Source organism: Pinus tabuliformis, chromosome 8 (assembly GCF_031772625.1).
Source record: "Pinus tabuliformis cultivar Carrire ecotype Pingquan chromosome 8, CPIR1, whole genome shotgun sequence".
Taxonomy (NCBI): domain Eukaryota; kingdom Viridiplantae; phylum Streptophyta; class Pinopsida; order Pinales; family Pinaceae; genus Pinus; species Pinus tabuliformis.
The window spans coordinates 309,057,940-309,074,384 of NC_142294.1; the positions used below are offsets into that span (position 1 = coordinate 309,057,940).

At 37.3% G+C, this 16,445-nt stretch overlaps 1 pseudogene; it reads right to left on the reverse strand.

The window, feature by feature from the left end:
• Positions 1–1,447: 1,447 nt before the first annotated feature.
• LOC149235377 (3-isopropylmalate dehydrogenase, chloroplastic pseudogene) lies at positions 1,448–1,798 on the reverse strand (annotated as a pseudogene).
• Between the last annotated feature and the right edge of the window lie 14,647 nt (positions 1,799–16,445).

The window sequence follows — 16,445 nt, forward strand, 5'->3', positions numbered from 1 at the left end:
AATTTTATATTAAATATATTTGGTCAAGTTAGGGTTTATGACGCACATGGCTACATTCAAGAAAAAAGCAACACTTGGTGGAAGTTTTTAAAAATAACACCAGTTCCTCCTTTGGGCTACTAAAAATAGATCCATATTTTTAGGGATGCTTTTTTATTTTTGATTTTTTTCCTTTTCGAGAAAAATACCATGCATTTCATGGAAATATTGTGCAGTTCTAGGAAGGACTGGGCAACTCTCCGGTTCATGCACTGTGCAGTTTCTAAGCACAATGAGGTTTGCACAATTTCTGGGATTAGAGGCTCTGGGATGCCTCTCCTGTCTGCGCAATTTCCCAACTCAAGGATGGCTTCCATTCAATATTGCACATTTTTTGAGCTCAAGGCTCCTTGGCAGTTAAGACTGTGAAATTCCCAAGAGCATGGCCAGTTGCCCTCAAGAATTACGTAGTTCTTTAAGGAAAGCCTGGAACTGTCAAGGGACCAAGTGAGGAGATCAACTTGTGGGTTAGAAAATTAATTGAGTAGGTGAACACAAGACAAGATGAAAAGAATAAGGCTGAGTCAAAGCATAAGTACCTAGATCAGTGCGAGATGAGTTGTAGTGATTTAGAAGGAAGGCTCCAAAATCGAAGCATAGGCAAAATTTTGGAGGGTGGTTATAGCCACTACAACAAAACAATTAAGGAGAAAGGTTAGAACTTCACTGCATTTTCTGTGATAGAAATGGACATGATGCATCCACATATAGAATTCGTTAGGAAAGAATCAAGCAAGAATGTAAAGAATTGTTCACACCTAATCCTCAACGGTTGGGTAAACTGGAACCTAAACAGTCATCAAGAAGATGAACTGATCCGTCTCATTTATGTATATAAACAATAGTTATCTAATGAAATAATTAATCAGTCTTTTCTGCCAAGTCTGGAGTTACCCTGGCCTGACATGTCAGAGCGCAGGTCCCAGATTCCTTGTAACTCCCTTATCTCTGTCCTGAGCGATGCTCTGTCATGAGTGCTGCATCTGTCCTGAGTGTCATTAATTCTATGCGCATCCGTTAAAAATCATTGATTCTCTGCGCATTGATTGCCTCTGTCCACACCTGATGCACCGGCTCTGAAATCCTTCCGTTGAGGAGATCTCAAAGGAAACGACATATCAGATTCAAATCTTTTACCAGCTAGTATTGAAATTATTTTCCGTCGCCCCTCCCTCCCTTTCACTCAGAAAGTTGAATGGTCTTGATACGGGGCTCTCGAACATGCATCTTGGGGATAATAACGGTGAGCACACCCTTGTCCATCTTTGCCTCCACCCTGTCGATCTCACAATTGTCAGGAAGCCTGAGACGACGTGAGAAACTTCCCTGCATTCGCAAGACGCTTTCTACCAACAACATCTCGCTTCAAAGTGGAAGAGTCTGCTAATTGAGGTAAAACAATGGCAGGTCACAAATTTGCGAACACACCAAGTCCAGCATGAAGTCCAAGCAATCCACTTTCTGGCCTCAAATGACGCTCATTATTGTCCCATTTATAGCTGCCAATAGCTGTAAGAAGCACTGCATCTGATTGCTTGCAAGCAGCCAAAGTTTCATATGGTAAAGGAACTCTTGTTGCATCTATTACAGCTCCACCCACAAGCATTTCATTGAACTTAAAGTTTACATCTTGTTGGGAGCCCACGAGACGCAGCACTTTTTTCGCGACAGACATAATCTCTGGTCCAATGCCATCACCTGGAAGAATGGTTATTTTATATGTTTTTGAGGCTGCTGCTGCGCATCGAACCCTGGCCATCATTGATACAGTGTTGTTCTTCGCGTGACAGACCCCAAGCCTTGGGCGCAAGGTATTGTTATTATTGTTAAGGGTGGTGGAATTAATCACGCCAAAGGAAGATGAAAGACAGTCCATTGCGCTCCCTCCGAGCTCCAAACGACAGCACCTCCTAAAGGTGAAATTGTGCAGAAGATTGGATGATTCTGTGGAAGAAGTCCAGCGATGGTTACAACTATTCGAAGGCCTGAAAGCTCCTGTCAGAGAACTATTAGCACCGTCCGAGTGGTATATGTTTCCATAAAGTTTGGTATTAAACCGCATGTATATGCCTTGTTGATGATTGACCAGCATATATATATTGACCAGTTGTTTGAATAAGTTTTGAATGCACTGTAAGCTGTTTGAATAAGTTTTGGACGCTGTTTGAATATTTTTTGGAGGATATTTTATAAAATTTTGGAGACATTTGAAGAAAACTTAGTGCATAAAGAATTTGAAATCTGTTGCCCTTTTGAGTACAATTTCACTGTATATCAGCAGAAGTTCTTTTTATCAGCAAAAGTTTTTTTTTAGCAGAAGTATTTTTTTACAGAATGCATTCAATCATCTCTATGGTAGGAATAGTTCTCACTGGCAAGGAGAACTATCCTGAATGGTCCCGGATGGTAAAACACACCCTCATCTACAATGAGTTGTGGAAAGGAGTGTGTGTCGGAGAAGAAGACAAAGACCCTGTGCAGCCTACATCAGACAAAGAACTCGCCATTTGGGAAAATAAGAACAGCAAAGCCTATGCATTAATCGCAGCATCTGTAAATGAAGAAGTAAGTCATCATATTTCATCTTATTCCACTGCCTTTGAAGCTTTACAAAAGCTGAAAGAACTCTATGATTCACATTCTGCACTTGAAGTTGTTCAGCTCATGATTAAACTCTTCACTCTTGAACTGAAAAATAATGATCCTCTTGCTCTTGCATCTAAAGTAAAGTCTATAATGCATGATATTAAATCCACTAAGGTTGAGCTGGATATCCCTCTTATTGCCTTTCTCAAAGCACTCTATCCTACCTACTCCAATTATCTTGAGTCATTACAAGCAAATGGAAATCTTAAAGATATAACCTTTGACTCTCTTGTGAAAAAGTTTGTTGAAAGAGAGAAAGCCTTTGGAAAGAAGACAGTCCCTGAATCTTCTGAAGAGACTGTTTGCCTTGCTCATAAAGAAAAGCATCCTGCTCAAGATTCTACAAGAGGAAGAGGTGGACGAAGAGGAAGAGGAAGATACTTCAGAGGCAGGGGGGCAGACATTCTCAAGGAGAAAAGGCAGATCTGCATTGCATTCGCTGCAAACGAAATGGATCACATGATGCTTCTACATGGAAGCTACCATGGGACAAAATTGAGCAGAGAAGAAACCAGCAGAAAGGTAAAACTGATGACACAGACAAAGGTAAAGCACCTGAATCTGCTCACTATATTGAGGCACAATGTAACATTGGAGTAAATGAAGATTTGTTTAATGCTTCACTTGCTTCTTCGAAAAATGATTGGTTGCTTGATTCAGGAGCAACCTGTCATATGACTCATAGGAAAGATTTTTTTGAAGATTTCACTGACAATGTTGATGGAGCAGTATACTTTGCAGATCAGTCAAAAATCAAGCCATCAAGGCTTGGCACAATCAGGCTTAAAATGCCTGGTCTTCCAGACTTTCTTCTGGATCATGTTCTATATCTCCCACAGCTCAAGAGAAACTTGCTATCCTTGGTCCACATCCGCTAGCAAGGTCACTCCATTCATATGTTTGATGGAAAGCTTGAGGTAAGAAAGGCATCTGACCACTCACTTGTCATGAGGGGAATAGAAGAAGAAAGACTTCTTAAACTGCAAGGAACCTCTGCTCATGCACAACATTTCTCATATATTTCTCATCATGAAGAAGGTACACTTCCATCAAGTTTATTATGGCATGCTAGATTTGGACATTTAAACTATGACAGTCTTCGCTTATTAAAGAAAAATGGTGTTGTTGGTTTGCCTACAATTCCTAGAAAACATAAGCAATGTGATGCTTGCATTCTAGGAAAGCATAGCAAACAGTCTTTTCATGATTCACATTCAAGAGCACATAGGAAGCTTGAACTCATTCATTCAGATTTATGTGGTCCAATGCCTGTTCCTTCTGCAAATGGAAATAAATATATCATGACATTTATTGATGACTACACCAGAATGTGTTGGGTTTATTTATTGAAGAACAAATCTGATGCTTTTCAAACATTCAAGAATTTTCATAAGTGGATTGAAAATGATGCACAATCTCATATTGGGTCTATTCGCACTGATAATGGAAAAGAATATACATCAAATGAATTTGAAAACTATCTTCGCCAACATGGGATCAAACATCAAACAACTGTGCCTTATAATCCCCAACAGAATGGTGTAGCTGAAAGAATGAATAGAACAATTTTGAATATGGTACGATCCATGCTTTTCTTCAAAAATGTAAAGATAATGTTTTGGGCTGATGTTGTTCTATGTGCTGCATATATAAAGAATAGATGTCCATCTAGTGCTATAAGAAACAAGACTCCTTATGAATTGTGGTATGGACATGTTCCTTCGGTAAAACATCTCAGGATTTTTGGTTCCACCTGTTATGATTTAATACCAAAGGTACATAGAAACAAACTTGGTGCTAGAAGTCGCAAGTGTATCTTCCTGGGGTATTCAAACACCTCTAAAGCATACCGTATAGACAGCTTGTAGGAAGTCTCATCTACCTCACTACTACCAGACCAGACATTTCATTTGCTGTTGGAATCCTCTCTAGGTTTATGCAAAAGCCTTGTGAGGGACATTGGTCTGCTGCAAAAAGTGTTCTAAGGTACTTGAAGGGAACTCAAGACCTTGGAATCAAGTATACACAGGTGGACGACTTCAGCTTAATTGGATACTCTGATTCAGACTTCGATGGAGACAAAGAAACTGGGGTATCTACTTCAAGATATGCTATGAGTCTTGGATCAGGAGCTATCTCCTGGAGATCACGCAAACAATCAGTTCCAGCAGATTCCACAACAGAAGTAGAATACGTGGCAGCAGCTGAAGCAACGAAAGAAATTGTGTGGCTCAGGAAAATTCTTGAAGATTTGCAGGTAAAACAAGTACAATCAACTCCACTCATGATTGATAACACCTCTGCAATAAAGTTGGCCAAGAACCCAAAGTTCCATGATCGTACTAAGCACATCAATACTAAATATCATCTGATCCGACATCATGTTGAGGCCAAAACAATCCATCTCCGTCATTGTTCCACAAATGAGCAAATTGCAGACATCTTCACCAAAGTGCTTGGAAGAGAAAAGCTTGAAAGATTCAGAACGATGCTTGGACTCACCAACATCCCTTCAGATTAAAGGGGGGAATGTTCACACCTAATCGTCAGCAGTTGGGTAAACTGGAACGTGAACAGTCATCAAGAAGATGAACTGATTCGTCTCATTTATGTATATAAACAATAGTTATCTAATGAAATAATCAATCAGTCTTTTCTGCCAAGTCTAGAGTTACCCTGGCCTGACAAGAATAAAAAGGTAAAACAACTGAATTTGGTCATTACATCATTGCTTGTTGCAATATCAAAGTAACTAAAGATCTATTTCATACTTCACTTACTTCTTAGAAAGGTGCTTGGGTCCTTCGTCTTGTAAACATGGGTAGGTGTCTATCTAAAATTTGACGACTCTTTCACCCAGCGCTTGACAATATGTCTTGACATGTTCACATAGTTATGGGTGGCATAAAAGAGTGAGTCCATGAGCTTGATTGGATCAGGTAAGTGATACATCTGCTGAAAGTTCTCTACCCTAAAGGTGGCAAGCTCTCTCTCGCTGGCACTACTCAATGTCGTAGTTTATTCATTCGTGTGTGAGAGAATCCAACTGATGATATCCTCATATGGGAAGGTGGGGTACCTACATGTGACCTTGTATAACCTTGACCATTGGATGCTAAGATAAACCTACCAGTCCTCTAAGTTTGCCTTAAAGTCCTGTACAAAAGTGTCTTTGATCTGCTTCCATGTTAGTGTTGTACCCTTCTTAATGAACAATTGAGTATTTTCATATATGGGTAGATCAATTGATGTTTGTTCAAATGCTTCCCCAGTATTGATATCAACAGTTTCCTTTGATGCAACTCTCTTGGATTCCATGTTATTTGTAACTGCTATAGAGATGCTCAAAAACTGTTGTACATGTGGGATATAGAGGACACTCATGGAAAACAAATGTCAGCTAAAAGAAACAAAACTTCAAGACAAGATCAAGCAGCAAGTCAACCTCATGATGGGAAGGATTGCATAGTTTTGGCTGACAGGGGTCACTGGCTAACTATGGGAAATGCGCATTGTGCAGTCCTAATACTCAGTGAGGAAGCTTTATGACTGAAACTTCACAATGCGTAATACAATCTTGTTCAAGGCTGGGAGAGACTGTGCAGTCTCAGTGGTGAATCTGGGAGGTTCACTCCTAGAATTGTTTAGTGTGTAATTGGAGCTAGCCTAGGCCAAGCTCCACCTAGTTCCTAAAGCTAAGGTAGAGGCCTTGAGCTCCCAGATTGCACAGTGCAAGCAGTGGAGGTCGAGATCCGGGCAAGGGGACCAGGATCTACCCAAGGGGAGTGTGAAAAAAAAAGAAAGTCTGAAAGATAGTGTGATGATGACTAAAAATATGAATAATGGTTTATTCATGCATGTAAAACAAGTACAATAATTCATTTAACTGAAGAAAAATGAAGCATGTGAAGAGAGTTGTCGCAATGATGGCTGACGGTGCAAAAATGGGAAAATTCAAGTGACACTTGGGAAAGGAAATTTAAAACTTGAAACAACACTTCTACAAGATAAAAACAAGTTAAAACGTTAGCATTCGTGCAAAGAAACAAGTGAAACAACACTCTCAGAAACTAAACAACAAAAAGTGACAGAAAAAGTGAGAAAACATGAGAAAAGCAAAACTCACCCAGAAAAGGATGACGATCGCACTGAAGGATCCTTGATCTCCTTGGTAATGCTAGAGATCTAAGATCGAGTGTGAAAATGAGCTCTAGAATTTTATATTAAATATATTTGGTCAAGTTAGGGTTTATGACGCACATGGCTACATTCAAGAAAAAAGCAACACTTGGTGGAAGTTTTTAAAAATAACACCAGTTCCTCCTTTGGGCTACTAAAAATAGATCCATATTTTTAGGGATGCTTTTTTATTTTTGATTTTTTTCCTTTTCGAGAAAAATACCATGCATTTCATGGAAATATTGTGCAGTTCTAGGAAGGACTAGGCAACTCTCCGGTTCATGCACTGTGCAGTTTCTAAGCACAATGAGGTTTGCACAATTTCTGGGATTAGAGGCTCTGGGATGCCTCTCCTGTCTGTGCAATTTCCCAACTCAAGGATGGCTTCCATTCAATACTGCACATTTTTTGAGCTCAAGGCTCCTTGGCAGTTAAGACTGTGAAATTCCCAAGAGCATGGCCAGTTGCCCTCAAGAATTGCGTAGTTCTTTAAGGAAAGCCTGGAACTGTCAAGGGACCAAGTGAGGAGATCAACTTGTGGGTTAGAAAATTAATTGAGTAGGTGAACAAAAGACAAGATGAAAAGAATAAGGCTCAGTCAAAGCATAAGTACCTAGATTAGTGCGAGATGAGTTGTAGTGATTTAGAAGGAAGGCTCCAAAATCGAAGCATAGGCAAAATTTTGGAGGGTGGTTATAGCCGCTACAACAAAACAATTAAGGAGAAAGGTTAGAACTTCACTGCATTTTCTGTGATAGAAATGGACATGATGCATCCACATATAGAATCCGTTAGGAAAGAATCAAGCAAGAATGTAAAGAATAAAAAGGTAAAACAACTGAATTTGGTCATTACATCATTGCTTGTTGCAATATCAAAGTAACTAAAGATCTATTTCATACTTCACTTACTTCTTAGAAAGGTGCTTGGGTCCTTGATACACGTGCAACCTTCCATATGACATTCTAGAAAAACTTCTTTGAATACCTTAATGACCTTTAGAGAAAATTTTAGGTCTAAAATGGGCTTCCCATGGAATATTATAAAATAATAGTAGAAATAATAAAATAAGATTAGATTATCTCATCAAGTTTCAGAGGGAAAAAAAGAAAAAACTACTTTTTCAACTCATATTTTCAACTTATCTTCCTATGATTTTACTCAAATTTTGAGCGAGAACACTCCTTGGATGCTTTGATCCAAGGGGTACACATGCTGCATACTTTCGATGGAGTCTATTACACAAAAAAATTGAAATACATGAAAAAATGTGATTGCAAACACATTTTTTCTTGTATTTCACATTTTTCATGTAGTAGTTTCCATCAAAAGTATGTAGCATGGGTAATCTTCCGATGAAAAATTAACTTTTGCATCCATTGAGTGCTCTGACTCAAAATTTGAGTAAAATTGTAAGGAGATAAGTTGAAAATACAAGTTGAAAAAGTAGTGTTTTTTGTCCTTTTACATTTTTACTCCAATAGTGGTGAATCGTTCCCCATGGTCGACATCTTCATATTCAATCCTATTGGTTCTTATAAAGTTGATTTTAGTTGTACATTTTTGTTTTTAGGCCCATTTTTGACCTCAAAATTTCTCTAATGAAATACATATGGAGAAATTTACTTTGTAGACAAGTCATATCTCAAGCCATCTAGACTTGGTACCATCAAGCTTAAATTGCTTGGACTTCCTGACTTTCTTTTGCATGATGTACTCTACCTTCCAAAACTGTAGAGAAACTACTTGTCCTTTGTTCACGTTTTCCTACAAAGGCACTTCATTCATATGTTTGATGGAAATTTTGAGATAACAAAAACATCAGACAACATAATTATCATGAATGGAATGGTGAAGGAAAGTCTACTAAAGCCACAATGAACATCTGCTCATGCACATAACTCCGCATACAGTTCTCTCTACAATGAAGGTACATTTCCATCCATTCTTCTATGGCATGCAAGATTGGACATATTAATTATGATGATCTTTCTTTCTAAAAAAGAAATGGTGTTTTTGGTTTTCTTATTATTCCAAGGAAACTAAAGCAATGTGATGCTTGTATCCTAGAAAAACATAGAAAACAACCATTTCATGATTCTACTTTTAAAGCATGTAGAAAGCTTGCACTCATTCATTTTAGTTTGTGTGGCCTTATGCTTATTCATTTTGCAAATGTAAATAAATATATGATGACTTTTATTTATGATTACACTAGGATGTTTTGGGTATATTTGTTGAAAAGTAAATCATAAGATTTTGAAACTTTTAGAAATTTTCATGCATGGATTGAAAATGATGCATAATCACATATTGGATCTCTTCGTACTAATAATGGAAAATAATATACTTCTAATGAATTTGAAAACTATCTTCACCAACATGGGATTCAACATCAAACTACTGTTCCTTACAATCCTCAACAAAATGGTGTAGTTAAAAGAATGAACATGACTATCTTAAATATGGTTCACTCAATGGTGTTCTTAAAAAATGTAAAGCTATTTTTTTGGGCTGTTGCAGTTCTATGCAGAGTATATTCCATAAGAAAATTTTCATCTCATGTTCTAAAAAACAATAATACTTATGAAATGTGGTATGGCTACATTCCTTTAGTAACACATCTCAATATTTTTGGTTCCACCTGCTACGCTTTGAGTATAAGGAACAAAGAAGTAAGCTTGATGTAAGGAGTTGAAATTGCATCTTCATGGGATACTCAGATACCACCAAAGCATATTTTCTCTACGATAAGTTTTTGTTGTCTAGAGATATGATTTTTCTTGAACCTTCCAAGATTGACAATACTATTAAGTGATGACTTGATCATTTGGATAGATTCAATCATGAAAAAACTTATAATGAATTTGATAATGACATTCCAAATCTTAAAGGGTGGATCTATTAGAAAATATAATTAGTTTCGATCTTCATAATTCTTAATATACTCAAATCATTATGTATATTTCATGTTACAAGAAAAAGAATAGAGAAAAATATTATTTTTGAGCATGGGTTTCATGCTCCAGTTTGATGTTCATCTAGGTCAAGCATTTTCTTAATGCTTCTAGGGTTTGTAATGTCAAAAGAATATTTTTCTCGAGTAAAGAGTCATTATATTTTTTATAAGACCCTATTGGGCAAGTTGTAAGATGTTAAATTTAATGATTTTGAGTTTAGAAAGTCCCATGGTCCTCCAAGTACAAGTCATCCCTAGCCAAGGAAAAGTCGGCTTAGAGAGGGCTATTCGACCTCTTGGAAAGGCTATATATAGAAGGAACTTTGATATCATTTGACACTCACTCACATACAAGTTTGATCTGCAATAATATGGACGAAACAAGAGTGAAGAAGATAAGGATAGAAAGAGAAAAGAAAATTGAAGAATGAAGACTCTATTTTTGTGCTAATTTTCTCTTAAACATGTGAATTAGGGTTTTTGTCTTGCTATAACGAGGTTGAAAATTGCAAGCCAAAATTCTGAAGTTAATTCAGGTTTGAATTTATGAACTAAAGGTCTAAAATTTGTGATTGAATATGGTTGACTCTTGTTGACTATAAGTTGTTTTTGTCATATTGAAAGGGCTTTGTTGAAGGGTTGACTTGGTACTTGGAGGAGGACTTGGTCTAGGGTTTGGGTCTTGGTTTCTTCATTTGAAGCAGATTCTATAAGAAGAGAAGATATTTTTTGGGTTTCCCCTTTGAGGGGTTTTTCCGTGGCTTGGAGCCCAATTTCTCTATCCATTGTCTTTATTGATTTTGCATTGTTGAAAAAAATGTAGCAAGAAAGGCTCAATTTGACTTTAGCCTTAGTCAAATTGAGTAAATCAAATTCCCACGTCAATAGGACAACTTGGAGGCATTTAACTAATGTGACATGGATCTTTTCACTTAGTTAGCTCAGTAAATTCTAGATAGAGTGCCTGGATCTCAATTATACATGTGCAGTTGCTAGATTTTAGTAATCTAGTTCAATTATTTTGAGTTGTATTCAGTTAACTAATCTCTAACTACTGATAGAGTTAGTTTGAATGTCAATTGTGTAGTGGAAAAATACTCTAACTCAGAGATATAGTAGTTAACTGATCAATCAACCAAAAATATCTAATGCATGAAAGGAATTCGAATTCCTCAACTGAAGCGGAGATGATAAGGCAATGTAACATCAATTGTATTCTAGTTTTGAGTGTATAGGTGTTGCATGAGTCAGGAGATCAATCCCTGATAATTGTGCAATCAATTTGGAGGAACTTCCTATATTTTAGGGGCTAATTTCCTCAACATTTGTGCAAGGAAATAGGAGGCTTGATGAGAAAATAATTGGCTGTGTGTCCAGAGTTTCTCATTGAGCAGAGAGAACAATTATTATTTTGTAGGTTGTGCTAAAGGTTGGAGCAGGTAGTTGTAATAGTTTATCATATTCATCTGATTAATGCAAAGAGGCTCAAGGGGTTTTTCCCATTTGGGTTCCCCTATAAATCACAGTTTATTTGTGTTTTCTCTTATTGCATGTCTTTGCATGTTGTTCTAAATTGTGATTTCCATTCCGTAGATTAGTAGAGTAGAATTGTGTCTCTTGTTTTTCAGTTCAAAATATTAAGTAGCTTCAATTTCTATCAAAATTATACATGGTATTGGAGCTCTAAAATCACATTAGAAGTAGTATTTTGATCTTGTCTCTCAGGAATTTCGATTAGGTAGCTTCAATACACCAACTTTTCTTGAAGATTGAGAGAATGTCTTTCAACGGACCAAGATTGGAGTATGCTCTGAAGGATAGCTCAAATTTCATAGCCTGGAGGATTGAATGGAAGTAGTGCTTGATGACAATAGTGTGTTAGAATATATTAAATCTGACATTGCAAAGCCCTAACAACATGATGTACAACAATTAGCCCAATGGAAGAAGGATGTTGCAAAGGCTAGGAGAATTCTTCTTGAATGTGTGAGAGACCATGTGCTCTCAAATATCCATGGAAAAGAGACACCATTTTCTATGTGGAAGACATTGACCGAGCTGTTCAAAAATAATAGTGACCATAGAAAATTAGCCCTGAAAGACAAACTTTGAAACATCAAGATGCAGAAAAATGACACTATTTCACAGTATCTCTCTAGGTTTACACAAGTTCAGGATGAGCTTGGAGGGGTCAGGGTGAATGTAGCAGAAGATTACCTAATGAGCTTATCTCTTCTAGGCCTTGAAAAATCCTAGCACAAATACCAATAATCTATTAATTGAAGGGAAAAATTACTGAAATGGTAAACTTTTTGGTCCAATTTGGTTCAAGAAGAGTTATAGGAAATAACGAAGATGGGACATCATCCAAAGTTGAGGATGAAGACAATTTTCCCTTGTTTGGAAAGGGGAAGAAGGGAAAATTGAAGAAGACCCAGAGAAAACCTAAATATAGCCAAAATAATGGCAAGAAGAAAGACTTGAGCAAGATAAAATGCTTCCACTACAATGAATATTAGCACTATGCAACAAAATGTCCGCACAAGAAGTTTACCAAGAAGCCTTAAGGTGGAGTAGGAGGTGAAGCACTGGCTTCACAATTCGAATTTGACTTCAACCTAATAGCATGCATGACCAACACTATTATGGGGAGTGTGTGGTACCTTGATTCCAGTGATTCATTCCATATGACATGGTGCAAGTAGTTTTTCAATAACCTGGAGGAGAAGGATCTCGAGATCCATATTGAAATAGGGGATGATGGGAGGTACAATGCTACAGGAACTAGTACTATCACCTTTGAGAGGGAGAAAGCCTATCCTCTTTGCCTCAAAGATGTTATGTTTGTACTTGGGCTAAAGAAGAACCTGATCCTTGTAACAGTATTGGAGGATCATGGCTATGATTTTATTTTTAGTAAATGGAAATACTTTCTGAGACACATAGAAACCAGGCAAGTGAAGTAGAGCGAGGTTCGAGTGAAGAATCTATGCAAACTTGAGGTGAGATATTACACTCTATAGAGAATTAAGATTGAAAAATTGCAGAGTTGAGATGTTGGAGAACTCCAACACACAAGATTGGGTCATTTACGCCATGGTGCCTTAAAATTCATGCAACAAATTACCACCGGTCTCCCTAAAAAGGCTCCCTTAATCAACATGATGTCTGCAAGGGTTGCACATTTGGGAAATATGTCAAATCCAATTTCAATGGTCGAGATAGTAGAGCAAATGAAATCTTGGAGCGAGTCCACTCTAATGTTTGTGGACCCTTTTCTACAGCCTCCACAACAAAACATAAGTACTATATTATTTTTATTGATGATTTCTCTAGAAAATGTTGGATCTTCTTCATGTGGAAGAAGGATGAAGTTTTCTCAATTTTTTTGAATCCAAGGAATTAGTTTAGAAGGAGACTAGGAAGAAGGTGAAGGCTATCAAGAGCAAAAACATAGGTGAATTTGTTTCGCATGCCTTCAAGGATTTATGTACGAAAGAAGGTATTCGAAGGGAACTAATAACACCCCATAACCCACAACATAATGGGGTAGATGAGAGAAAGAACATGAACATAATGGGAGCATCAAGGGCCATGTTGCATGATCAGGGGCTTCCATTGCATCTATGGACAAAAGCATGCAACACAACAATCTACTTAGAGAAATTGAGTCCTTGTAGAATACTTGGCATGATCACATTAGAGGAAGCTTTCTCTCAGAGAAAGCTTGATGTGTCTCATTTCATAATTTTTGGAGGATGCACCGAAACTCCACACAATTACCAGGTGTTTTTACCTTCACTGAGGATGAAAATTGTGAGGAGAGATGTTAAGTTTGATGAGGATAAGTCTACGATATTCTCTCTAGAATGAGAGATGAGTATCCCACCAGAGCAAGAACTTTTAGCTCAAAAGGAGGAGCCTCAAGATGAGCTTCAAGAGGTTGTGGAGCAGTCGCATGCAATGGAGTAGATAGGAGGCAGAGTTGAGGCACCCACTTAACCAGAATCTTCTAGGGTGTTAATTTGGAAGCTCAGTGACAAATTCCAACCATGGGATGAGATTCTGATTTTTGAGAGGACCAATTTTGACTATTGAAGCACTCAATTTGGACAAGGGAAAGTGTATTTTTGAATTAAATCCCACATGTGCATATTTGATTAGGTCGGCCCAAAAGCTAATTGGACACCCTTAGAAGGCTATAAATACAAGTGACCTTAACCTAATTTGGAAATTATCATGAGACATTATTCTATTCTCTTATTTAGTTTGGCTTGTACAGGTTTGAGGTAAGTTCACAGAGATTGGTTGGCATAGGTCTAAAATTGCACGTGTTGAAGCTTACATCTTTATTTTTAGGGTTTTGGGTCTCAGCCGCAGGTATGTCATGGAGAAATTTTGATTGCAGTTGCATACATGTTATGGAGAAATTTTGACTGAAGCCTTTCAACTACATGCATGATACATATTCCCTACGACTATAACCTAAAGGTTTATTTTTTCAGTTGATCAAAGTTTTCACCCATTGACTTTAGATTTCAACAGTTTACTACAAACAGTGATAGTTGACTACATGTTCTTGAATCAAGGTTTTTGGATTATTAACATGGTTGGGTTCATCTTATGGATATTGTTTAGTTGACTTTGATGGATAGGTGTATGGATGAAGATATGCATCATTGTACTCTCTTTTGTTGAATCATTCAATGGAAATCTAATAAGAATAAGAATTTGAAAGGGTTTTCCTCGTAGTGGGTTTTCCCTGGTCTCTGACCATTCCTGGGGTCTCTTTGTGAATTCTTTTCTTCTATTTTTCATTTGTGTTCCATTGCATTGATGATGATATTGTTCTTTCTACATAGTTGCATATGTTGCTCAATAATGATGTAAATCTATATAATGATATGATGTTATGGGGTGAATTTAAATATGGAAATAATGAAATGCAATTATAAAATCAAAGAACATTATATCCCTAAGAAAAATTAACACAGAGAGAGGATAAAGAGAACTAGAGAAGCTGATAGATTGTTGAAGGATGCAAGGGAGAATGTGGGAGCCCCCACATCACAGTGTAGGTAGAGGAGGTCACGTGATAGGATTTGGAAAAAGTAACTATGTTCAGTCTTCAATAATGTACTTGAGTCATTATGTAATGTAATTTTCAAAATAATAAAGATTATTATTATTATTATTATTATTGTGACTTATTAAAGCATGGGCTTCATGCTTGGGTCACCATGTTTTAGGTCAAAGTCCCCATTGAGGACTTCTAGGATTTATTTTGAGTCTATAGTCTTATTGTACATTTAAAGAGACCCTTCTTGGGCTTTTGAATCATGTAAATCGGTTAACTATTCAGTCAAATATGAATTATGGAACCTCCACACCATGCCGGCCTAAGAGAAGATAAAGTCAGCCTAAGGAACCATTCTACCCCAGAAGAAGCCTATAAAAGGAAGGAATATGAATTCATTTGAGACATCACTTCTCATTTTCTCTCTCTTTTGGGAAGAAGTGTGAAAATCTGTTTGCCGGGCAGAAGTGTGAAGTAGGAGGCTGGGAAAGTCTACTGTCAGGAAGTCGAAGTGAATGAGAGTTTGGGGGAGTCTGAGGGGTCAAGGAAAATTGAAATTTTGATGGTTGTCTCTCTCTATTTCATACTTTAGATTAGGAGAATGAAGTCTCCCAAGTTGGACTACTGTCGGAAGCCGTGTGCTGTCACAAGTTGCTGCATAGTCGAAGTGGCTGGAAATGGATCAATATTCTAGAGGCTGACTTGGTGTGGAGGGAAGGTCTGGTAAAGGTCTAGGGTGAAGAGTCTCAAAGAATACTATTGAAAGGAAGAATTACTTTGACTGGGTTTTCCCCTCGAGGGGGTTTTTCCCTGGCATGTGCCTACATCTTGTGTTCATTGTTTTATGTGTTGTTGCTTTATGTAATTACTTGATGAACTAAAGAAAGAAGATATAAATAATCATAATAGAAAGTAACATCACAAGTAATTATCAAGATCGATAAAATATTTACTACCTTTCTGATTTTCCAACATGGTATCAGAGCTTTGGTGAAGAAAGAAGAAAAAGGCAAATCTACTCATAGGCACTACCTCAAGGAAGGAGTCTATCATATTCAAAGAGGATGTCTAACTCTATCAAGGGAGAGAACAAGCTTGAAGGAGCATCTAACTTTAGATCCTGGAAGAAGAGGATTGACCTAATCCTCGAAAAGAACAAGGTACTAGATTTCATAAAAGGAAATGTAAAGAAGCCTACCGAAGAAGCTAGTGATGCCAACAAAGCAAAGTTAAGAGATTTATAATTGGTGGCTATGAATCTAATGGTATAAGGGATAAAATACAATCTTGTCCCATTCATATCTAACATCAATCATGCTAAGGAGATGTATGAAGCCTTGTCAAAGTTGTTCACTAATAAGAACATCGGTCAAGCAGCAAGTTTGAAGAATGAGTTGAGGAATACGAAGATGACGAAAGAAGATACTATGGCAACCGTCTTTGTGAACATATCTAGACTCAGGGACAATTTCTCAACCATCGATGAGATTGTTCTGGAAAAATAATTGGTGACCACTATTATATTAGGATTTCCACCCTCTTGGA